The 25,010-nt window shown below is 40.6% G+C and overlaps 1 protein-coding gene and 1 pseudogene across 3 annotated transcripts in view; both read right to left on the bottom strand.

The window, feature by feature from the left end:
• ARMCX4 (armadillo repeat containing X-linked 4) overlaps window positions 1-13,641 on the bottom strand; it is a 32,820-nt gene extending 19,179 nt beyond the window's left edge. The window contains exon 1 of one of the 3 annotated variants that reach the window (XM_060407969.1): window positions 13,303-13,641. The gene's annotated coding sequence lies outside the window, so the exon portion shown is untranslated. The remainder of the gene's footprint in view (window positions 1-13,302) is intronic. The other 2 variants (XM_060407968.1, XM_060407964.1) reach the window with 2 other exon arrangements.
• Window positions 1-19,852, bottom strand: part of LOC101119964 (sodium/potassium-transporting ATPase subunit beta-3-like) — a 29,450-nt pseudogene extending 9,598 nt beyond the window's left edge.
• Between the last annotated feature and the right edge of the window lie 5,158 nt (window positions 19,853-25,010).

Genomic DNA, 25,010 nt, shown 5'->3' with positions numbered 1-25,010 from the left:
AACGCCAATATTTTGGCCACCTGATGCAAAGAACTGACTCATTCGAAAAGACTGATGCTGAGAACGATTGAAGGCAGGAGGAAAAGGGGACAACAAAGGATGAGATTGTTTGATGGCATCACCAATGCCATGAACATGAGTTTGAGTAAGGTCCAGGAGTTGGTGATAGAGAAGCCTGGTGTGCTGTAGTCCATGGGGTCACAAAGAGTCAGACACGACTGAGCAACTGAACTGAACAATTAGTGATGTTGAGCATTTTTTCATGTGCCTTTTGGCCCCCCAAAAGGACTTCTTTGGAGAAATGTCTATTTAGATCTTCTTGTGATTGGGTTGTTTGTTTGTTTGTTTTTGATATGGAGCTACAAGTATGATTTGTATACTTTGGAGATTAATCCTTTGTCGGTCACTTCATTTCCAAGTATTTTCTCCCATTCTGTAGGCTGTCTCCATTTTGTCAGTGGTTTCCTTTACTGTCAAGAGCTTTTAAGTTCAGTTAGGTCTCATTTGTTTATTTTTGTTTTTATTTCCATTACTCCAGGAGACAGATCCCCAAAAGATATTGCTGTGATTTATGTCAAAGAGTGCCCTGCTTACGCTTTCCTGTAGGAATTTGATAGCATCCAGTCTTACATTTAGGTCTTTAAATCATTTGGAGTTTATCTTTGTATATGTTGTTAGAGAATGTTCTCATTTCATTCTTTTACATGTAGCTGTCCAGTTTTTCCAGCACCACTGAAGAGACCCATTTATATATTTTAATAAGACATGTATGTGTAATGTGTAGAAAAGCATTTTAAAAAGTTTATAAACTGGGGAGGTAACTGTGCTTTGATGAGGACAGTGGCTTTAAATCGGTCCTAATGCTTTTTCTGGGTTTGAATGTTGTACTAGAATGTATTCTTGTGGAATTTGCACGCAGTGACAAATAAACACATAGTTTAACAGAAAATAAGCAAATAGTGACATGCCCTAAGTATCTTCCCATCAGGATATGCAGACCTCAATCTTTTTGTCAGCCTTATTACATAAATTTAACCTAATTTACTTAAAGTTTCCCTTTTCATGGTCTTTTTATGTTGCTTCAGTTTTTTTTTTTTAACCTTTGCCAGCGCTTACATAATTGTCAGGAGCATACACTAGTAAAGTTTGTTGAATGTATATTAGAACGTTTTTAAAATGTGTATACCTTCGAATCCAAGAATTTAATTTCTGGAACAGCATTCTGCCAAAATGATAAAAACAAATGCACAAACATATATTCATAAAAATGCTCATTGCAGTGTTATTTATAATGCTAAACAGCTTGAATATTCAATAGGGAATAGGTTAAAGAAGTCATGATATTGTCATATCATAGAGTACAGTGTTGCCTTCACAAACTAGAACAGAACCAAAAGTTTTCAGCGGAAATACATTTATGATATACATTTTTTTAAGTAAAAATAGGTAAAGGGATGATATGTATATTATGGGTTTTTATTCAAATACATGTGTATAAACACACACATATATATATAAACAGGGAAAACTCTAGATGGATATATATATATATATATATATATATATATATATACTTATAAAATAAAATGTTAACAACTGTTAAATGTCCCTTTTTCTCTTTACTGATGCTCCTTGCTTTAAAAGCTACTTTATCTGATATCACCATTGCTATGTCAGATTTCTCTTGTTAATATTTGCATGGTATAGGCTTTTCCATTTTTCCCCTTTCAGCATTCTGTGGCTTGATACTGAAAGTGAATCTCTTCTAAGCAGCAAATCGTAACTTTTTAAAATATCCACTGACAAGTTTTGTCTTTTGATTGGAATTTTTAGCATGTTTACCAATAAATTAGTGGTATATTTGGGCTTAAATCACCATCTCATTATTTGATTGTTTGTTCTGTCTATTTTGTATTGTTCTTTCTCTTTTCTAGTGCTCTTTTTTGGATTGCTTAATTTTTTTTTTAGTATTCGGGAAATGCACTTTATTTTTTTAATCTTTTATTTTTTATATGAATTTATTTATTTTAATTGGAGGTTAAGTACTTTACAATATTGTATTGGTTTTGCCATACATCAACATGTATCTGCCACAGGTATATATGTGTTCCCCATCCTGAACCCCCCTCCCTCCTCCCTCCCCGTACCATCCCTCAGCCCCAAGCATCCAGTATTATGCATCAAACTTGGACTGGCAATTCATTTCATATATGATATTATATATGTTTCAATGCCATTCTCCCAAATCATCCCACCCTCGCCCTCTCCCACAGAGTCCAAAAGACTGTTCTATACATTTGTGTCTCCTTTGCTGTCTCGCATACAGGGTTATCATTTAGAAAGATGCTTAATATTTTTTAAATTCTATTTTCCCTCTCTATTACCTTCTTGATGATACATTTTTACTGTTATTTTAGTGGTCACCATAGAGATTAAAAATTCATCCTAGACACTATTAAAATCTAATATAGATAATTTTACGACACTGTCTGACATAAAGTACTTCTGAATTTGATACTTGATTCCTTGTTTGCATTCCCTACTCCCATCTGTGATTTGCAAGCTTGTGCTTTTTTGTCTGTGTATACTTGCCTTGAAAGCCTAATGGTATTGAGAGGGTAACAGGCAGGAAGGCTAGGGATCTCCAAATGGAGGAAATAGGTTGCAAGTGTCAGCCATTTTTCATCTCTCTTAAGTGGCAGGAGGAAACAAACTGCACGTGTCAGGTTATTTTCTTTCTCTATACAAAATTTCAAGGTTTCTTTAAAAAATCTGTGTTGCCGTGATGACACCTGATTCCACCTGACTTAACTTTTCTCAAACCTTGAGCTAACCAATGTGTTTTTCTTATGGAAATGTTTTTCTTACACTATGTTAATGACTATGTATTTACCCTAGACTCTGTCTTTCTTCAAATCGGTTCCACTTAAGAGATTCAGAACCTATAATGGCTCAACAAACCAGTGTTTTACTCATACAATTATTCTCTTAATCTATGCTAATGAAACTATATATTTGCTTAAAAACCTGCCTTTCTTCAAGATTCAAGTCAATCATTTTATGGCCCCAAGCAACTCACCTTGTGCCAATGTTATCTCAAAATGAATGTTGTGGGAGAGGGGCCTGGTGCCAGTCTCTAAGTTTTGAAATATTTCCTTTCTCGAATTAGCAGCCTGCTAGTAGCTGCGCGGCTCTAGAGCAGCGAGTGGCCGAGAGGAGATATACTACGTCCAAGGTCAGTAGCAGCGGCCGTGAGGAGATACCCAACGTCCAAGGTAAGAGAAAACCCAGTAAGACAGTAGGCACTGAAGGGCATCAGAGGGCAGACAGATTGAAACCACAATCACAGAAAACTAACCAATCCAATCACATGGACCACAGCCTTGTCTAACTCAATGAAACTAAGCCATGCCATGTGGGGCCACCCAAGATGGACAGGTCTTGGTGGAGAGTTCTGACAGAATGTGGTCCACTGAAGAAGGGAATGGAAAACCACTTCAGTATTCTAGCCTTGAGAACCCCATGAACAATATGAAAAGGCAAAATGATACGATACTGAACAAGGAACTCCCCAGGTCAGTAGGTGCCCAATATGCTACTGGAGATCAGTGGAGAAATAACTCCAGAAAGGATGAAGGGATGGAGCCAAAGTAAAAACAATACCCAGATGTGGATGTGACTGGTGATGGAAGCAAGGTCCGATGCTATAAGAGCAATATTGTATAGGAACCTGGAATGTCAGGTTCATGAATCAAGGCAAATTGGAAGTGGTCAAACAGGAGATGGCAAGAGTGAACATCGACATTCTAGGAATCAGTGAACTAAAATGGACTGGAATGGGTGAATTTAACTCAGATGACTATTATATCTACTGCTGTGGGCAGGAATCCCTCAGAAGAAATGGAGTAGTCATCAGAGTCAACAAAAGAGTCCGAAATGCAGTACTTGGATGCAACCTCAAAAACGACAGAATGATCTCTGTTCATTTTCAAGGCAAACCATTCAATATCACAGTAATTCAAGCCTATGCCCCGACCGGTAATGCTGAAGAAGCTGAAGTTGAATGGTTCTGTGAAGACCTACAAGACCTTTTAGAACTACACCCAAAAAAGATGTCCTTTTCGTTATAGGGGACTTGAATGCAAAAGTAGGAAGTCAAGAAACACCTGGAGTAACAGGCAAATTTGGTCTTGGAGTACAGAATGAAGCAGGGCAAAGGCTAATAGAGTTTTGCCAAGAGAACACACTGGTCATAGAAAACACCCTCTTCGAACAACACAAGAGAAAACTCTACACATGGACATCACCAGATGGCTAACACCGAAATCAGACTGATTACATTCTTTGCAGCCAATGATGGAGAAACTCTATACAGTCAGCAAAAACAAGACCAGGAGCTGACTGTGTCTCAGATCAACTCCTTATTGCCAAATTCAGACTTAATTGAAGAAAGTAGGGAAAACCACTAGACCATTCAGGTATGACCTAAATTAAAACCCTTACGATTATACAGTGAAAGTGAGAAATAGATTTAAGGGTCTAGATCTGATAGACAGAGTGCCTGATGAACTATGGACAGAGGTTGGTAACATTGTACAGGAGACAGGAATCAAGACCATCTCCAAGAAAAAGAAATGCAAAAAAGCAAAATGGCTGTCTGAGGGGGACTTACAAATAGCTGTGAAAAGAGAACCGAAAACCAGAGGAGAAAAGGAAAGATATAAGCATCTGAATGCAGTTCCAAAGAATAGCAAGTAGAGATAAGAAAGCCTACCTCAGTGATCACTGCAAAGAATTAGAGGAAAACAATAGAATGGGAAAAAATGGAGATTTAATATTAGAGATACCAAGGGAACATTTCATGCAAAGATGGGCACAATAAAGGACAGAAGTATTATGGACATAACAGAAGCAAAAGATACTAAGAAGAGGTGGCAAGAATACACAGAAGAACTATACAAAAAAGATCTTCAAGACCCAGATAATCACGATGGTGTGATCACTCACCTAGAGCCAGACATCCTGGAATGTGAAGTCAAGTGGGCCTTAGGAAGCATCACTATGAACAAAGCTAGTGGAGGTGATGGAATTCCAGTTGAGCTATTTCAAATCCTGAAAGGTGATGTTGTGAAAGTGCTGCACTCAATATGTCAGCAAATTTGGAAAACTCAGCAGTGGCCACAGGACTGGAAAAGGTCAGTTTTCATTCCAATCCCAAAGAAAGGCAATGCCAAAGAATGCTCAAACCACCGCACAATTACACTCATCTCACACGCTAGTAAAGTAATGCTCAAAATCCTCCAAGCCAGGCTTCAACAATATGTGAACTGTGAACTTCCAGATGTTCAAGCTGGATTTAGAAAAGGCAGAGGAACCAGAGATCAAATTGCCAACATTTGCTGGATCATCAAAAAAGCAGGAGGTTCCAAAAAAACATCTGGCTCAGATGGTAAAGCGTCTGCCTACAATGCAGGAGACCTGGGTTCAATCCCTGGGTCGGGAAGATTTCCTGGGGAAGGCAATGGCAACCCACTCCAGTACTCTTGCCTGGAAAATCCCATGGATGGAGGAGCCTGGTAAGCTACAGTACATGGGGTCGCCAAGAGTCAGACACGACTGAGCGACTTCACTCACTCACTGCGTTATTGTCTATGCCAAAGCCTTTGACTGTGTGGATCACAATAAACTGTGGAAAATTCTGAAAGAGATAGGAATACCAGACCATCTGACCTGCCTCTTGAGAAATCTGAATTCAGGTCAGGAAACAACAGTTAGAACTGGACATGGAACAACAGACTGGTTCCAAATAGGATAAGGAGGTCATCAAGGCTGTATATTGTCACCCTGTTTATCTAACTTATATGCAGAGTACATCATGAGAAATGCTGGGCTGGATGAAGTACAAGCTAGATTCAAGATTGCCAGGAGAAATATCAGTAACCTCAGATATGCAGATGACACCACCCTTATGGCAGAAAGTGAAGAACTAAAGAGCCTCTTGATGAAAGTGAAAGAGGAGAGTGAAAAAGTTGGCTTAAAGCTCAACATTCAGAAAACTAAGATCATGGCACGTGATCCCATCATTTCATGGCAAATAGATGGGGAAACAGTGGCTGACTTTATTTTGGGGAGCTCTAAAATTACTGCAGATGGTGACTACAGCCATGAAATGTAACGACGCCTGTTCCTTGGAAGGAAAGTTATGACCAACTGAGACAGCATGTTGAAAACCAGAGCCATTACTTTGCCAACAAAGGTCTGTCTAGTCAAGGCTATGGTTTTTCCAGCAGTCGTGTATGGATGTGAGAGTTGGACTATAAAGAAAGCTGAGCAGCAAAAAATTGATGCTTTTGAACTGTGGTGTTGGAGAAGACTCTTGAGAGTCCCTTGGACTGCAACGAGATCCAATCAGTCCATCCTAAAGGAGCTCGGTCCTGAGTGTTCATTGGAAAGACTGATGTTGAAGCTGAAACTCCAACACTTTGGCTACCTGATGCGAAGAGCTGACTCATTTGAAAAGACCCACATGTACCCCAATGTTCATCGCAGCACTGTTTATAATAGCCAGGACATGGAAACAACCTAGATGTCCATCAGCAGATGAATGGATAAGAAAGCTGTTGGTACATATACACAATGGAGTATTACTCAGCTGTTAAAAAGAATTCATTTGAATCAGTTCTGATGAGATGGATGAAACTGGAGCCGATTATACAGAGTGAAGTAAGCCAGAAAGAAAAACACCAATACAGTATACTAACACATATATATGGAATTGAGAAAGATGGCAATGACAACCCTGTATGCAAGACAGGAAAAAAGACACAGATGTGTATAACAGACTTTTGGACTCAGAGGGAGAGGGAGAGGGTGGGATGATTTGGGAGAATGGCATTCTAACATGTATACTATCATGTAAGAATTTAATAGCCAGTCTATGTCTGACGCAGGATACAGCATGCTTAGGGCTGGTGCATGGGGATGACCCAGAGAGATGTTATGGGGAGGGAGGTGGGAGGGGGGTTCATGTTTGGGAACGCATGTAAGAATTAAAGATTTTAAAATTTAAAAAATAAAAAACTAAAAAAAAAATAAATAAAGATGCTAAATTTAAAAAAAAAGAAAAGAAAAGACCCTGATGCTGGGAAAGATTGAAGCCAGGAGGAGAAGGGGAACACAGAGGATGAGATGGTTGGATGGCATCACCAACTCAATGGACATAAGTTTGAGTAAACTCTGGGAGTTGTTGATGGACAGGGAGGCTTGAGGTGCTGTGGTCCATGGTGTTGTTGTACCCAAGTTGCAAAATCTCCCAGTGACCACCAGGGAGCCTGTATCCGATGCAAAAGCAAGAAAGTTTTTATTACCAAGCTAGAGCTGGGGCTCCCACCGGCACTGATGCAGCGGCTATAGGGAGGGAGCTCCGAGTTTTGGGTTACACTGCTTATATAGGGAATATTCAGGTGAAAGGGTAACAAAGGGGGTGTTCAGGCTGAAGGATTACTGATTGGTTACCCTCTTCTATAGGGTTGTGTGTGGATTTCTGATTGGATTTATTCACTTACATGGTGAATCATTATTTCACAAAGGTAAATCATCACTTCCAAGGTAAATCACAAATGTAAATCATTACTTCCAAGGTAAATCACAAATCCTTGAACTTAGAGTCAGGAGGTTTAACCTAAGGGCTGATTGGCTCGCGCAGTGGGGAGGCAATATCCAAAGTCTAAGTCTGTTTGCCCGGAACCTTTACAAAACGGAGTTTTTTTACAAGATGGAATAGTTTAGGCTCTTCAGTGTCACAAAGAGTCGGACACGACTGAGTGACTGAACAGAACTGAGTAGCTATATAACATCCGGCCAAAGACTAGCAGGGGGCACTTTTTCTGCCCTCTTCTGATATCTATGTCAGAAGCTTTGTCTATCTCTTTTATACTTTAGTAAAACTTTATCACACAAAAGCTCTGAGCAGTCTAGCCTCATCACTGGCCCTGGATTGAATTCCTCTCCTCCAGAGGCCAAGAATTCCGGCATCCTCCATGGCTCAGCAACAACCATTCAATATCAGTCCTGCATTTCAGCCCTTATCCCAATGTAGGGGTTTTCATTTCCCTTTCCTCATCTCATCATGAAAGGTTTTTGCTGAACGACAGAAAGACACCAGGATTCTTGGTGTTATATAGTTATATGTTATTAAGTCACTAGCAGTCTGTTAATGAAAGAAAGGAATGTCTTAAAAGTCAGAATGGCACAAGGCCCCTCATCCATAAGATGCATTTTGGGATAATCTTGACACCAGACAATTTATCCCAGGCCATAAAATGATTAACTTGAATCTTGTAGAAGGGCAGATTACCAAACAAATAGTTTCATTTACATACATTAGGGGAACAATATCTGAGTATAACATACTGGTTTGTCAAGCAGGTTCTGAGCCATTAGAGGGAACGGACTTGAAGACAGAGTTTGCGGTAAATGCATAGTACATTAACATAGCTTAAGACAAACATTTCCATAAGAAAAATGCATAGGTTAACTCAAGGTTTGAGAATAGTTCACTTCAGGTGAAACCAAGTGTCATTATGGCAACACAGTATCTTAAGAGAAACTTCTTTTTAAACTTGTATAGAGAAGGAAAAGATATCACTAGTTCGTTTCCTCCTGCTGCTTAAGAGAGATAAAAATGTCTGACACTTGCAGGCTATTTCCTCCGTTTGGAGACCCTTGGCCTTCCTGCCTGTTACCCTCTCAATCAAGAGAAGCTGATGAACTGGTACTGATACAAACGTGTTACTCCCAAGCAGCTGTATCACAGTCAGATCTTGATCCCTCAAATTCCATCATCTAAAAGTGGAAACAATGTGGTAAAATTGGCAAGTTGTACATTTCAAGTCAGGGGAGGAGCCCAGACTCGATTCAGGAAACCTGGAAATGTTTTTACCCCATCTTGACCTATCTTCATTTATAGTGTTATTCACTCGCTCAGTCATGTCCAACTCTTTGTGACCCCATGGACTACATCACGCCAGACTCCTCTTTCCTCCACTATCTCCCAGAGTTTGCTTAAATCCATGTCCATTGAGTCAGTGACGTTATCTACAAAACTCATTGGATTTCTAAGATGGCAGAGGAATAGGTGGACGTGGAATACATCTCTCCCCATGGATACATCAGGAATACACCTTCAGACACAGAAGTGCTTGCAGAACACCAGCTGAGAGCAGGCAGGTGTACCTGACCACCGGAAAAGAATATATAGAACCACACAAGACTCAGCAGGTCAAAGAAACTAGGGGGGGAAATAGGAGTGTTAGTAAGACTGGATCTGCTCTTGGAGGGTGGGGGAACTGAAGCAGGGGTCCAATCCCCACATTGGAAGAATTGTCTGGGTCAGAGAAGAAACAGTTGAGGCTGAAAGTTAAAGAGCTGATTTGTGATAGCCTAAATGGAGTGAGAATCACACAGAAAATTCTTGCCGCAGCCATACATACCCCAGACAGGGATGTGGGTCCCCTAGAAGGCACAGAGGCTGGGAGCTGTAGCGTAGGGATTGTGGAGCAATTCCAGGGCAAGAGCTGCTGTTGACTGCTGGGAGGTGGCCCAAGGGGATATGAGGGAGGAGGTTGTTGTGGGAAATGTCTGTGGAGGAAAGCCAGGCAGCCATGGAAGCAAGGTGATACTACTGAGTCATATGCAGGGGGAGGGAGCCTTCACCATAGCCTCTCTCTCCCTGCATGTCAGCACCAGCAGCTGAACAATAGAGAGGCTGGCCCTTCAAGCACCTGACTTGCAGAACAGCAGAGTAGGACCCTAGCCAGGGGGACCCCTTAATGTGCCAGATGCACCAAACAACAGAGAAGGACTCCAGGCAAGGGAACCCTCTAAGTGCCTGAACAGGCAGAATAATGCAGAAAGGCTAGCCAAAGAGGGCTTCTGATCGCCAGCAGCCAGTGTGTGTGTTAGTTGCTCAGTCGTGTCCAACTCTTTGCAACCCCATGGACTGTATGTAGCCTGCCAGACTCCTCTGTCCATGGGATTCTCCAGGCAAGAATACTGGAATGGGTTGCCATTCCCTTCTCCAAAGTCAGAAAGAAATATAAATATCATATACTAATGCATGTATACAGGATCTAGAAAGATGGCACCAAAGAATTTATTTGCAGGGCAGCAAGGGAGAAACAGACATAGAGAACAGACTTATGGACACAGAGAGAGAGGAGGAGAGGGTGAGATGTATGGAGAGAGTAACATGGAAACTTATATAATCATATGTAAAATAGATAGCCAATGGGAATTTGCTGTAGGTCTCATGGAATTCAAACAAGGTCTCTGTATCAACCCAAATGGGTGGGACGGGGAGGGAAATGGGAGGGAGGTTCAAGAAGGAGGGCACATATGTACACCTATGGCTGATTCATGTTGATGTTCCACAGCAAACAACAAAATTCTGTAAAGCAACTATCCTTCAATTAAAAAATTAATAAAAAAATTTTAAAACCTCATTCTTTGCCACCTCCTTCTCCTTTTGCCTTCAGTCTTTTTCAGCATCATGGTCTTTTCCAATGAGTCAGCTTTTCAAATCAGATAGCCAAAGTATTGGAGCTTCAGCATCAGTCCTTCCAATGAATATTCAGGGTTGATTTCCTTTAGGATTGACTGGTTTGATCTTCTGCAGTCCAAGGGACTCTCAAGAATCTTCTCCAACACCACAGTTTGAAAACATCTGTTCTTCTGTGCTTGGCCTTCTTTATGGTCCAACACTCACATCCGTACTTGATACTGGAAAAGCCATAGCTTTGGCTATATGGACCTTTGTTGGCAAAGTGATGTCTCTGCTTTTTAATATGCTGTCTAGGTTAATCATAGCTTTATTTTCAAGGAACAGGCACCTTTTATTTCATGGCTGCAGTCCTCCGTGATTTTGGAGCCCAAGCAACCATTACTGCTTCTACTTTTCCCCCTTCTATTTGTCATGAAGTGATGGGACCAGATGCCATGATCTAAGTTTTTTTAATGTTGAGTTTCAAGACAGCTTTTTCACTCTCCTCTTTCACCCTCATCAAGAGGTTCTTTAGTTCCTCTTCACTTTATCCCATTAGAGTGGTATCATATGCATATCTAAGGTTGTTGATATTTCTCTCAGCAGTCTTGATTCCAGCTTGTGACTCATCCAGTCCAGCATTTTGTATGATGTACTCTGCATATAAGTTAAATAAGCAAGGTGACCAATATATAGCCTTGTCGTACTCCTTTCCTAATTTTGAACCATGGGACATTGTCACATGTCAGGTTCTGTTACTTCTTGGCTCGCATACAAGGTTCTCAGGAGACAGGTAAAGTGGTCTGGTACTCCCATCTCTTTAAGAATTTTCCACAGTTTGTTTTGATCCACACAGTCAAAGGTTTTCTCATAGTCAACGAAACAGAAGTAGATGTTTTTTCTGGAACTCCCTTGCTTTCTCCATAATCCAATGAAGGTTGGCAATTTGATCTCTGGTTCCTCTGCCTCTTCAAAACCCAGCTTATACATCTGGAAGTTCTCCATTCAAGTATTGCTGGTCTAGCTTGAAGGTCACTTAATATTCTTGGCTCTACCACTAGATGTCAGCAAATCCTAGAAAAGGATGGGCCTTTCAGGGTGTGGGTTTGGGGTGTGTTTATTTCTATTTTCTTTCTGTTTTAATGTATTATCCAAATGTTCTACTGAGAGTATCGCTTAAATTCTAGGGGAAATAAAATTAATTTTACGCATTCAGGCACTTACTAGCGGTGAGCACCATATCCTCTTTGTTACACAGCAAAATAATACCATTCATCACTACTTTCAAGCTATCAGTCGATATCTTACTTCTGTAAAGTTTTAGTTGCTCAGTTGTGTCCATTTCTTTGTGACTCCATGGACTGTAGCCCTCCAGGCTCCTCTGTCCATGGAATTCTCCAGGCAACAATACTGGAGTGGGTTGCCATGCCCTCCTCCAGGGGATCTTCCCAACCCAGGGATTGAACCCATGTCTCCTGCATTCTGGGCAGATTCTTCACTGTCTGAGCCACCAAGGAAGCCAAACCCAACATCTTTCCCAAAGACAAGACTGGTTCTCACTCTCCCAAGACTCTGTTTCCACATCTTTAAAATGAGGATAGCAATTCTCCCCCAAAGGGTTCATCGCAGTATGTAATGCTGCCATGTAGGTGCTAGAGCCAGATCAGTTCAGTTGCTCAGTCGTGTCCGACTCTTTGCGACCCCACGCACTACAGCACACCAGGCCTCCCTGTATATCACCAACTCCCGGAGTTCACTCAAACTCACATCCATTGAGTCAGTGATGCCATCCAACCATCTCATCCTCCGTTGTCCCCTTCTCCTCTTGCCTTCGATCTTTCCCAGCATCAGGGTCTTTTCCAGCGAGTCAGTTCTTTGCATCAGGTGGCCAAAGTATTGGAGTTTCAGCTTCAACAACAGTCCTTCCAATGAATATTCAGGACTGATTTCCTTTAGCATGGACTGACTGGATCTCCTTGCAGTCCAAGGGACTCTCAAGAGTCTTCTCCAACACCACACTTCAAAAGCATCAATTTTTCGCCGCTCAGCTTTCTTTATAGTCCAACTCTCACATCCATACATGACTACTGGAAAAACCATAACCTTGACTAGATGGACCTTAGCTGGCAAAGTAATGTCTCTGCTTTTTAATACGCTGTCTAGGTTGGTCAAAACTTTCCTTCCAACGAGTAAGCATCTTTTAATTTCATGGTTGCAATCACCATCTGCAGTGATTTTGGAACCCAAGAAAATAAAGTCTGACACTGTTTCCACTGTTTCTCCATCTACTTGCCATGAAATGATGGGACCAGATGCCATGATCTTAGTTTTCTGAACGTTGAGTTTTAAGCCAACTTTTTCACTTTCCTCTTTCACTTTCATCAAGAGGCTCTTTAGTTCTTCTTCACTTTCTGACACAAGGGTGGTGTCATCTGCATATCTGAGGTTATTGATATTTCTCCCGGCAATCTTGATTCAAGCTTGTGCTTCCTCCAGCCCAGCGTTTCTCATGATGTACTCTGCATATAAGTTAAATAAGCAAGGTGACAACATACAGCCTTGATGTACTCCTCTTCCTATTTGGAACCAGTCTTAGAGATACCAATGGAAGATTTCATGCAAAGATCGGCTCAACAAAGGATAGAAATGGTATGAACCTAACAGAAGCAGAAGATATTAAGAAGAGGTGGCAAGAATACACAGATGAATATACAAAAAAAGATCTTCACAACCGAGATAATCACGATGGTGTGATCACTCACCTAGAGCCAGTCATCCTGGAATGTGAAGTCAAGTGGGCCTTAGGAAGCATCACTATGAACAAAGCTAGTGGAGGTGATGGAATTCCAGTTGAGCTATTTCATAGCTAAAAGACGATGCTGTGAAAGTGCTGCACTCAATATGCCAGCAAATTTGGAAAATTCAGCAGTGGCCACAGGACTGGAAAATGTCAGCTTCCATTCCAATCCCAAAGAAAGGCAATGCTAAAGAATGCTCAAACTACCACGCAACTGCACTCGTCTCACACGCTAGTAAAGTGATGCTCAAAATTCTCCAAGCCAGGCTTCAACAATACGTGAATCGTGAACTTCCAGATGTTCAAGCTGGTTTTAGAAAAGGCAGAGGAACCAGAGATCAAATTGCCAACATCCGCTGGATCATGGAAAAAGCAAGAGAGTTCCAGAAAAACATCTATTTCTGTTTTATTGACTATGCCAAAGCCTTTGACTGTGTGGATCACAGTAAACTGTGGAAAATTCTGAAAGAGATGGGAATACAGACCACCTGACCTGCCTCTTGAGAAATCTATATGCAGGTCAGGAAGCAACTGTTGGAACTGGGTATGGAACAACAGACTGGTTCCAAACAGGAAAAGGAGTACGTCAAGCCTGTAAATTGTCACTGTGCTAGAGCCAAGTTCTGTTCAAATCAATCCCCACCCAGTTCAAGAGATACACAGTAAACACAGGAGTCCTTTAGGGAGTAGCCCACAGTGCAGTTTTCCCAGAACACAGAGCAGTTGGGAGACAAAACTGGAAACTTAGTCTGGATTCATGGGGTGGAGAGTGTAAGCTGGGGAAGGGAGTTTGAAGTTCTCTTTGTAGGTAGTAAATTGCTTCTGAGAGTGTTTGTTTAATGATATCAGGGTCCACTTCAGGGAAACTACTATCGGCAGCTGTATGTGAAGTGGCTTGGGGAGAGGCAGGTGGATGGTTTAGGAAGCCATTACAGTGCTATGATACACTGGGGGCTTAAACTACCTGCTTTCTACCCAGGAGACCCTCTCTACAGTGTGGCCAGGTCAGCAGACCTTGATGAAAACAGGGGTGGGGCAGGGCAAGAGAGGTTGATAGATCTATGAATAACACATATATGAAACTAAATTGATATTCTTTTGGTCTTTTTACATAAAAAATCTTTCAAGCCCAATTTCAAGAACTGCTTGAATATGAACTGCTTAATAAGCACTTAAAAATAACATTTTGTTTACTCTAAAAAATGCCTTTTCATTAAAAAAAAAAACAGAAAAATATGAAGGTAGATGCCACCTAGTAATCAGAATCAGAGTTGCAATTCTGAATATCTGGGCTTTGAGATTGAGAGGAAGGGGAGGAAAGAATGGAGGGACTTGGCCTTGGCCTTGGCCTCAGCTAGGTCTTTCCAGAATTTACCACCCACTGGCAGCAATCTCTCTGAATACAAGACATTTAGAGTTCTCTAAGCCCTAAAACTAGACATCAACCTCCTATGTGAGTATAAGAGAAAGCTGCATGTGTGAAGATGTTTGAGCCATAGAAACAAATACATACACAGATATACTAGCAAATCAGATGCTTTAATCTACAATTTTCTTAACAAACCAGAATGTTGTGAACACATTTCCAAAATAAAACCTATGTGTACATAATTTTTGTCAGATGGGTTACATATTTTGGCTCCTTATTAATTTTTATCTTAATAAATTTTCCTGAGTATAAATTTCAAACAGTATAAAAATGTATATGTGTAAATTGAAATCATCCTGTAGTCTCATATGCCTGAACCTCAGTCCTTGACCCAAAGATATTCACTGAAAATAGACGGATGACTATTCTTCATGTGTATTTCTCTGTATATAATATATTAATGCATAATTACATACAATCAAATATTTACATTAAAATATACTAAAATGCACATATTCTTCAAAATTATGTATATTCTTCTGCATTTTGCCTATTTCACTAATATGAGTTCTATGATTTGCTAATGTTTATTGGGGCCTCCCTGCTGGCTTACATGGTAAAGAATCTGCCTGCAACGCAGGAATGAACAGTGAAAGTGTTAGTCACAGAGTCGTGTCCAACTCTTTGTGATCCCATGGACTGTAGACCTCCAGCCTCTTCTGTCCATGGAATTCTCCAGGCAAGAATGCTGGAGTGGTAGCCATTCCCTTCTCCAGGGGATCTTCCCGACCCAGGGATCAAACCCCGGTCTCCCACATTGCAGGCAGATTCTTTACAATCTGAACCACCATCAGGAACCTGGGCACAATTATTGGTTCTTTAGTGAATTTTCTGTTGACAGCATTGACTCACCTGTCTGTTGATTAGTAAGTCTACCTAACATACCAGAAATGTAAATTCCATAGAGTTTGAAAATATTTTCTCTCTACTTTTCTCAAACTGTTACTTTTTTCCTACCATTCTGTTTTACATTTTTCAATATTATTAAAATTATACAGTTATGTAAATATAAAATTATTCAAAATAAAGTTTATTTTAAAACTAAATAGTAAATCACACCCATTAGTATAGCTATTACATTTCTTAAAACAGAAAATAACAAGTGTTGGTGAGAACGTGGAGAAATTGGAACTTTGTGCATTGCTGGTGGGAATGTAAAATGGTGCAGCTATTGTAACAGTTTGGAAATTCCTCAAAAAATGAAAAATAGAATTACAATATGATCTAGAAGTCTCACTTATAGGTACATACCCAAAACAAATGAAAGCAGGGACTTGAACAAATATTTGTGCATTAATGTTCATAGCAGTATTATTCACACCTACAAGATTTACTCCTCATCAAATTTTAATCAGGTTCCTCTGAACTTTTGCCTCAACTAGGTCGCAACCTTTGAACTCTTGAGTTCATCTTTGAATAGCCTAATTTTTAGCAAAAATCCTGCTAAGTCAATTTAGCAAGAATCCCCACCCTCAATATCTGATCACTGTGGCCTACCTTCAGCAACAACACTGGTCAGGTCGGTTTAATCAGAATCCGCACCGCCCCCGCCCCCAATCCTTATCCCTGATGTTTCTGCTTTGGTTTTCCATCCACTGACTGTCCAATCTGCTCCTTGGCTATGAACCTGTATTTCCCCATGTTGTACTGAGAACTGAACTCAGTTATAATCTGAGGTCTCTTTACTCTTATTACAATAGTTTCTGAATAAAATCTGTTCTAACACTTTAACTACTGTTAACTAAATACAGCTCTGGTTTTAACAGCAGTAGCCGAAAAACGGAAACAACTCAAATGCCTACCAGTGTATGACTATCTTACGGTGGAATCTTATGCATGTGTGCTAAGTTGCTTCAGATGTGTCCAACTCTTTGTGACCCCATGGACTGTAGTCCTCTAGGCTCCTTTGTCCATGGGATTCTCCAGGCAAGAATACTGGAGTGGGTTGCCATGCCCTCCTCCAGGGGATCATTCTGATCCAGGAATCAAACTCGTGTCTCCTGTAGCTCTTGTGTTGCAGGCAGATTCTTTTACCTCTGAGCCACCAGGGAGGCCCCATGGTGGAATATTATTCAGCCTTAAAAAGAACTGAAAATTTGATACATGCCAAATGAAAGAAGACACACACACACATACCCCCCAAATACTGTATGAGTCCACTTCCATGAGGCACCTGGAGTATTCAAATTCATAGAAACAGAAAGCAGAACAGTGACTGCCAAGGCTGACGGAAACAGAAAAGTATTGTTTCATGAGCACAGAACAAGATGAAAAGAGTTCTGGAAATGGATGCTGATGATGGTTGTACAATAATCTAAATGTACTAGATACCACTAAACTTCACTTTAAAAGGATTATAATGGTAAATATTATGTATATTTTACAAACAAATAAATAATACAGTCCATTGTAATAGAAATTGTGCAATACACTGGGGAGTATCAAGCACCAGCCCCTAGGGAGAGTAGAGCACTCAGAGCCCCGGCAGCTTCAAAACACAAAGGAAAAGCTTTACAGTGATTCCAGGCTTCAGTATTTATCTCTGTTAACCCAGCCCACACTCAAGTATAGGGATTACTCATGCACATGCATGAAAACTGGGAGGCGTGGCTCATGAGTGCCATCTTTTTTTTCACTGTATATATATATTGTCTTTACCACTGAGCCACCAGAGAAGCCCACCTCTATCCAGAGTCGCTATCAAATCTTGTTTTGTTTTGAAAATGGTTAAGCTAAGCAATTAGTTCTTTCTCACATTCATGGCCCTTTAATATGTCTTCCTAGGTTTTATGTACTGGACTGGGGGATATATGGGGCTTCCCTGGTGGCTCAGTGGTAAAGAATCCACCTGCAATGCAGGAGACTCAGCTTTGATCCCTGGGTCAGGAAGATCCCCTGGAGAAGGAAATGGCAACCCACTCCAGTATTCTTGCCTGCAGAATTCTATGGGCAGAGGAGCTTGGTGGGCTACAGTCCATGGGGCTGAAAAGAGTTGGACATGACTTAGTGACTAAACAACAACAGTGGATATATGCTGCTTCACTTCTACAGACATCATAAGCCAGAGGGGAAGAGGATGGGTCAATGTGAAAGGGATTAAGAGATACAAACTAATATCTATAAAATAAATGAATTACTTGAATGTAATGTGCACATCGGAGGAGGAAATGGCAACCCACTCCAGTATTCTTGCCTGCAGAATCCCAGAGACAGAGCAGCCTGCTGGGCTACAGTCCATGGGGTCACAAAGAGTTGGACATGACTGAGTGACTAAAACAACAGTGTACACATAGGGAATATAGTCAATAATATTGTTATAAGTTTGTATGGTAACTGATGATAACTGGACTTATGGTGGTGATCACTTCATAATGTATAAACTATTGAATCACTGTGTTGTGGTACACCCGAAATTAATATAACATTATACATTAATTATAACTCAACTTTTATAGAAAACGTAGGTTTGCTTTTTGAAAATAACATAGACTGGAAGAAACAATCATATCAAGTTCATAGAAGGAGATGAAATACAGAATCAAAATGATGATCTTTTTATAGTTGCTCTTGTCTCAGTGCTCATTTTAAAATAGGCTGTTCATAATTTATATTTTTTATTAGAGTCCACAATCTGCTAAGTAAAAGCAGCAATAAGATATTTCATAAAGTATCATACAATTTAAATCTTATGAACTTATTTTCATAAAAAATTAAGTGCATATTCTTACCAGTTAACCTAAAAATGATATGACTCATCTATGGTCTAAAATAACATATAAAGATTTAGTTCCATCACTACAAATAATCCCCTCACTACATTTTTTACATATTTTACAGCAAAAATGTTGTGCTCTTAATAAAAAAAATCCACAGACTAATTTAGAATGAAAAAAATAATTTTATAAAAATCCCAAGAAAATCTTTCAAGTCCACTTTTATTTTCCTTTTTTCTCCTCACGTACAAAATTTCTCCACACACTGCATTTCTTGCAACTATAAAGGGATTTGATGTTGGTCAGGTACCATTTTCGCTCCTAAAACTTTGCTGGCATCAAAATATGGCAGTTAACCAGTGTTAAATCTATAAAATATTTATATAGGACAGCACATTAAGCTTTAGATGCTTGGCAATTAAACCACATAAAAATTGGACAAGACCCCCATTCTGCATGTTCAGAATCACATGTTCACAGTCCCTATCGGCTGCCTGTATATAGCTCAACAGGCAGCAGAGGCAACAGGCAGTTACTTTGAAAGACATAGAACAGTATGATCTGGAAGCACATTATGAAGTTGCCACAGTGTCGTGTAGCAACCCCCTTTGTCCAAGGTGGTCTCATAATTCTAGAATGCAGGTCCAGCTGATACAAAATAAAGACAGACAACACATCATTTAGTCTGTGGAGACACCCTAACTCATCACTATGCACACTGATTCTGAACACAATTCGTCCTGAAAACTTGTCAAGAACACCCTGATGTTTTAGATTGAGTAAAATCCATCTGCCTTGCACTTCACTGTAACTTTTTTGACAGTACTGCATGGGTCAAAGGTAATCTAGATGGCAACTAATGACTGTAGATGCCTCACATGCAGTTTTTTCTCATAATATGGAAAACATTTTAATTCTATAATTCCATTGGGAAGATAAGTTAATACAGTTGCTATGTTTTCATCCTTCAAAATATATTCTATAGTTGATTCTCTTTGAGGCTTTAATCCAATTACTCTGCTCATTTTCACATGAATACAAGGGTTTCCTCTGATATAGCCAAACTCAGGATCATCCACAGCACTGCATGCTTGAAGTAAGGCAATAAGAAACATGATATGCAACAGAAACTGGACTTCTCTGTTCAAAAGGCACTTCATCAGGACAAACTGAGATTCTTTCGTTTTTCCAAGTCATATGGCTTTAGGTCTTCAATGTACCCTTTATAGGAGTCTGGATCAGACAAACTGAATGAATATTCCAACACAGTCACTGATTTTGGAAAAAAAATGTAAGTCCTGAACTATCTGGTCACGGTATTTTGGAAACTCATGGTTCAGATTCTGAAACAGCCCACCTTGCCAGGAACCCATAAAAGACTGGGTGAAAAAAAAAAAAAAAGAGCAAGATCAAACCTTTTTAAAGGGTCTTTTCACTGTTCAAATACAAGAGCATTTTCGTGTATGATGTACTTGTATGATTAACTCACTACTGTACATTCAGGCAAATCACATACTCAAGACTCCTCTGACTGGTTGGGGTGGCAGTGTGAGTCACAAGCCAGCTGCAGGAGTGGAAATTTTCTCTTCCTGGGAGTGGGGCAGGGTCTGGCTTCCTTGAACCGCTTAGTGCCTCCACCAGGACCTCTCAGTACAAAGGCAGGCTATGTGCAAAGGAAGCCCAGGGTGCTCCGGTCACAGGCTCTGGGCTCCAGGAAGGGGTCCCCCAGCTTCCCGGCGCCACTCAGGAAGGGAGGCTCAGGTTCACTGGAGCCGTCTTACAGGCTGCCTACCACAACATCATTTGCTCATCTCTCTATATTTTGGTTCCTGACAATGCTTTCATATATCATGAGAATTAGCCCTAAATAATTTGCAAGTATTTAACCATTTCAGACAAACTTTGCTGGGATGTTGTTGTTTGCCATAGACTGCTTTAAATTTTTCAGTAATAGAATCGTTTAAAAGTAATACAGCTGGGCTTCCCTGGTGGCTCAGTGGTAAACAATCCACCTGCCAATGCAGGAGTTATGGGTTCCATCTCTAGTGCCAGGAAGATCTCACATGCCTCTGAGCAACTAAACCCATGCACCGCAACTACTGGGCCTGTCCTCTGGAGCCCAGGAACCACAGCTATGGAAGCTGGAGCACCCTAGAGACTGCGGGAGAAGGCTGTGCAGTGAGAAGAGAAGGCTGTGCAGTGAGAAGACAAGCCGCCACAGTGAGGAGCCCATGCACCACAACTAAAGTAGCCCCCTCTTTCTCCAGCTAAAGAAACCCTGCAAGGAGCAGTGAAGATCCACTGCAACCAAAATAAACAAATGCAATTATTTTTAAATTAAAGAAATAAATAATTTTTAAAGTAATACTGCTCACTATAAAAAATAACAGAAAGCATTATCCTGGCCACCATTGGTTGCCCAGCAAGACTAGAGTATTCAGAGCTTGTAGCATCGGGACACAGTGAGAAAACTTGAGAGTAATTCTAGGTTTCTGGAATTACTGGTTTACTGAGCAGGCATTTATAAGACAGTTTCCTTGATTTACTTAACCTCTCCTAATTTCCCATAGTTCGGTCTGAATTAAGGGTTTAACAAGAAGTAGCTTGACAAAGAGCTCTTAAGATCAACGGAAATCTTGGGAGCTTGGGGCTTAATGCTTCACCTATAGGGCTCCCCACAATGGTGAAATCACAATGCTATACGACCTGTTCTATAGACCAGTGACTAGTCACCTCACACTTTAGGAGACTGAAATAGTGTCAGCCACTCTCTGAGTCTGTGGCCTAAATCCTGGGCTTGGGCACACTGTGCACTGTGTCTCCTTTGCTGTGACTCAGGGCCATGTATCTCCACAGTCCTCTCAGCTCATGGGGATTTTCCAGGCACTCATAAAAGGGAAATGTCACTTTTGTTTATTATTATTCTCATCAGTAGTTCTCCAGCTGTGATCCCCAGACCAGCAGCATCAGCATCACCTAGGAACTTGTTAGAATAATCTTGGCCCTCAACCAGAGTTGAAGCCCAGTAATGAGTGTTTATACAACCTACAGATGACACAAGGTAGTTTGAGAACCACTGCTCTAAATCTAGAAATGACTGCTAAATTGTATATGTTATCACCTCTCTGAACCTCAGTCTTCTCAGTGGATATGACAAAATCCCCCACTTTACCATAGAGGTGTGAGGAATAAAAGGGAAATCCTTTGCAAATGGTATCTGTTGACACTTCTGTGTTGTAAGACAAATTACCTCCTGGAGCTGGGAAAATAATAGAAAATCCTTATACTATTTCCTTTTAAAAAAATTTAGTCTTTAAAAAACGTGCTTTCTTTTCCTCCTGGCTTTATCTTTCAGGAGACTATAATAGTGAGATCTATTTTTAAATCTCTGGTACACAATAGGACTTCAACAAGCATTAGTCCTGGCCTGCCCTGCTTTCTTTCTTACATAAAACTAACATAGAATAAGCTACATTGACATAAACTACATAGAATATAGATATCAGAGATAGCATCCGGAAATGTAACCAATAAGTAAAATATACATAAGTTTGCATAGTGTATGAAACTTTGGTGTAAGTGTCTTCATTGTAGGAGGAGTCCTCAGAGAAGAAAATACTCCTGCCATTTCCTTTTATTCCAGGTGGTTACTTGACCATATTAGTTTAGCTCAAGTTTAACACTGGAGAGGAATCATTTCTGCCTGATCAGTGTGGCTAGAGGTTTCACTTGAGCCATAGGCCTAATACAAACATTGCCATCTTGCCTAGAACATTGTCTGTAACATACCACCCCCTCAGTACATGGGAATGAATGAATGAATGAATGAATGACAGTGACTCTTGAGCTCAGTCTCTGGATGGTCACCCATCTCTTCATACAGAGGGCTACAATCATGACCTCTGGTAAACGGAAAGAAGCAGGAGTTTTTAAAATATTATTTTTTCTTTTTTTGGCTTCTTGACATGTGGCATCTTAATTCCCAGACCAGGGATCGAACCCATGTCCCCTTCAGAGGAAGCATAGAAACCTTAACCACTGGACCACCAGGGAAGCCCATGAAGCAGGTTTTGACGACCTCTGTGTATCAGGCTTTGTTCTAGGTGTTCGAGATACATTAGTGAACAAAACAAAATGTTTTCCCTCTATGCAGCTTACATACTAAATTCTAAAGCTGTAGAGGACGAAGCAAACAACATACACCGTAATGTCAGGTAATGATGAGTGCTATGAATGTGTATGTGGATATGAGGCTTAGCAACAGAATTATCATTCTGTCAGCAGCTTAGAGAAATGATGCCAGTTCTGAGGTATTTAATGTACAAAGTAAGTCGAGAATATCTTGTCATATCATTTAGCAAAGAAAGTGAAAATGAAGTTGCTCAGTCGTGTCCGACTCTTTGTGACCCCATGGACTCTAGCCTATCAGGGTCCTCTGTCCATGGGATTCTCCAGGCAAGAATACTGGAGTGGGTTGCCATTCCCTTCTCCAGGGGATCTTCCCAACTCAGGGATAGAACCTGGGTCTCCCTCATTGCAGGCAGACGCTTTATCATCTGAGCCACCAGGGAAGCCCATCATTTAGCAAAGAAGCTGTCAAAGATTACTGGGGAAAAAAATAGAAGAATACAGAGATCATGTCAAAAGGACACCAGATATAACCTGACAAGTCTTCCACTGCCTAAGAGAAAACTTGAGCATAGAAAAAGACCATAAGAGGGACTTCTCTGGTGGTCCAGTGGCTAAGACTCCACACTCCCAATGCAAAGGACCTGGGTTTGGTCTTTGGTCAAGGAACTAGATCCCATATGCTGCAACTAAGAGTTCGTATGCTGAAAAAAAATACCACAGGCTGCAACTAAAGATTTCACACCCTGCATGTCACAACTAAGACCCAGCACAGTCAAATAAATCAATATTTTTAAAAGACTATAAGAGATTGAAACACACTGAATATATTTTCTAAACTGTCAAGACACTTCTCAGAAAAAAAAGATATATAAATGACTTAATTATGAAAGAATATTCAACCTCACTCATAATAAGAAAAGTATAAATTAAAACTAAAATGAGATACAATCTCTCACTTATCAGATTGGCAAAAAGTCAAAGGTTTGACCACATAGTCTTTGGTGATACTGTGAACAGGAACTCTCATGCTTTGATCATGGGAAGGTAAAATAGTACCACCCAAGTGGAGGAAAGCAAGTGAAAGAAAGTGAAGTTGCTCAGTCGTGTCCGACTGTTTGCAACCGCAAGGACTGTAGCCTATCAGGATCCTCTGTCCATGGGATTCTCCAGGCAAGAATACTGGAGTGGGTTGCCATTTCCTTCTGCAGGGGATCTTCCCAACCCAGGGATTGAACCCAGGTCTCCTGCATTGCAGGCGGGTGCTTTATCGTCTGAGCCACCAGGGAAGCCCAGTGGAGGGGAAGTTGTCAAATCTTGCAAAATTACATATGGCACTTTTCCCTTTACCCAGTAATCCCACTTCAAGGAATGTATCCCAAGGATAAACTGGCAAAAATACAATAAGGAATATGAAATAGACTATTCACTGCAGTTCTATATATAATGGCAGAAAGTTACCCAAAAATTCATCAATAAAGGACTGAGAGTATTATGTAGCTGTAAAAAGAATGAGGAATATATACTTTATATTCTACTTTAGAATGACTCCTTGGTATATTGTTAAGGTGGGGGAAAAAAGGTGGAAAAAAGCACGTATTACTATAATATGCTACCATTTATCTAAAAAGGAAGAGAGGGATAAGTACTGTCGTCTAAAAAAAGAAGTACAACTTGAGAGTTGTGAATTAAGTTTTATTTGGGGCAAAATGAGGACTGATGCCTGGGAGGCAGCATCTCAGATAGCTTCGAGAGACTGCTCCAAAGCGGCAGTGGGGGAAAGTCAATATATAAGGTATTGGTGAAGGGGAAGTTCAATACAATCAAACATTCATTTTACAAAAGGTTTTTTGTTAATTGTGAGGGTCTGATGGCATCATGAAGGGATTTAGTGCTTCTCTAGATATGAGGAGATGTAAGGATTGAGATCACAAAATCTGTTCCTAACAACATCCAATATCTAAAGGAGTGGTGGCTGTCCGGGCACAGGAGGGCCAAGAGGAGCTATTACACGTTCAAGGTCAGGAGGGTGGGCGGTGAGGAGATACCCCTCGTTCAAGGTAAGGAGTAGTGGCTGCGCTTTGCTGGAGCAGCCGTGAAGAGATACCCCACGTCCAAGGTAAGAGAAACCCAAGTAAGAAGGTAGGTGTTGCAAGAGGGCATCAGAGGGCAGACACACTGAAACCATAATCACAGAAAACTAGTCAATCTAATCATACTAGGACCACAGCCTTGTCTAACTCAATGAAACTAAGCCACGCCTGTGTGGCCACCCAAGACGGGCAAGTCAGGGTGGAGAGGTCTGACAGAATGTGGTCCACTGGAGAAGGGAATGGCAAACCACTTCAGGATTCTTGCCTTGAGAACCCCATGAACAGTATGAAAAAGCAAAATGATAGGATA

This window comes from Ovis aries, chromosome X, assembly GCF_016772045.2.
Source record: "Ovis aries strain OAR_USU_Benz2616 breed Rambouillet chromosome X, ARS-UI_Ramb_v3.0, whole genome shotgun sequence".
Classification (NCBI taxonomy): domain Eukaryota; kingdom Metazoa; phylum Chordata; class Mammalia; order Artiodactyla; family Bovidae; genus Ovis; species Ovis aries.
This window is presented reverse-complemented; position numbering and strand designations above follow the sequence as displayed.